We start from the raw sequence: 1345 nt of genomic DNA, 5'->3' as shown, positions 1-1345 counted from the left end.
AGTTTTTTGCCGATTCTGAAGATCGAGGAATGAAAGAGTTTAGCAAAAACGATATCTTTTAATTTAAGTTACTTTTCTCTGCAACGACACGCCTTTCAATTCATCTTTGGTTGCAGACTCTGAAGATTCGCAATTAGAGGAAAGTGAGTTGAAGAGTCAATTATATCACAAAAGTAGTTTTAGTAGTCTCTCTCTCTCCTTCACATGAACTCTCCTTCATTCTTCAGTCTTCTTCTTCTCAGCCAGGGAGGGCGGCGGCATTGACTTGTGCAGCTGAGGTTCATGCGCCTGGTTCCAGTCGTACTCGGCGTTCTCCATTGCGGCGCCCATTCGCGTGAGCACACCGCGAAATGCGGCACGCCACCGCTGATACGCCGGTCGCTGTTCAAACTCCAGCTCGCGAACGTACTCGAGGAAGGCGGCGTACTCCCGGGGCATGTCGCAGCACAGCTCACTCGCCTTCATTTGGTGCTTCATCAGGCCAATCTGCAGGTACTTCTTCCGTATGTCCGCCGCGGTGACGTCCTGCCAGGGCAGACGGCCCTTCGCGAGGAAGACCATCATGTAGAGGGCCGCCTCGAGGTCGTCTCGCCGACTCAGCTCCTTGCCGGCGTGATTGTTCACCGAGATGTACCGTGGAGTGCCGGCGATCGGCTTACCAGTGCGGAAGGCGATGTGGGTGTTGTCGTCGTTGAGGTACTTCTTGCAGAATCCCATATCTGTGAGTAAAGCAAAGGTACTGCTTAGAAAAAAAGTCAGGTTGGCAAAAGAAAGCCAACTCACCAATGAGAACAACCGTCGCCCACTTGTCACTGTTCGGCTGACCGAGCATAAAGTTGTCCGGCTTGATGTCCCGGTAGATGATGCCGTGCTCGTGGACGTACTCGAAGATGTTCAGCACCTGTATCATCAGCTGCGTGGTGGTCTGCAGGGAGAAGCCGCTGCCGCACTGCGTCAACATGCGAAACAGCGACGGCCCCAGCAGCTCCATCACCAGGGCGTTCCAGTCGTCGATGTGCGAGAGCAGGTACAGCTTGGGAATGAAGCAAATGTTGCCCAGGTCGGTGTAGTAGCCAAACTCGAGGTACAGCTGCGGCTGGTCGATGTCCTTCTTCTCCAGCTTAATGCCCACCGCCTTGCCCGTCTTCTGGTCAGTGCCCAGGTGGAAGCGGCCAAAGGCGCCGCCGGCGACAAAGTCACCCACCACGTAGCGTCCTTTAATCTGCCGCCCAAGAAGAGTGTCCGAAGTGGTGGCGGCAGGAGTGGCAGTGGTGGTGGTATTTGGAGTGATCGGTGCTGATTTTTTCGCCTGCTCCATTCTCCTGATTTGGATACAAGGATTCGC

At 54.3% G+C, this 1345-nt stretch overlaps 1 pseudogene; it reads right to left on the bottom strand.

Moving 5' to 3' along the window:
- Nucleotides 1-216: 216 nt before the first annotated feature.
- LOC108357044 (casein kinase I pseudogene) lies at nt 217-1318 on the bottom strand (annotated as a pseudogene).
- Nucleotides 1319-1345: the final 27 nt, after the last annotated feature.

Source organism: Rhagoletis zephyria, unplaced genomic scaffold, assembly GCF_001687245.7.
Source record: "Rhagoletis zephyria isolate East Lansing unplaced genomic scaffold, Rhagoletis_zephyria_1.1 Rzeph_scaffold_69449, whole genome shotgun sequence".
Lineage (NCBI taxonomy): Eukaryota > Metazoa > Arthropoda > Insecta > Diptera > Tephritidae > Rhagoletis > Rhagoletis zephyria.
This window is presented reverse-complemented; position numbering and strand designations above follow the sequence as displayed.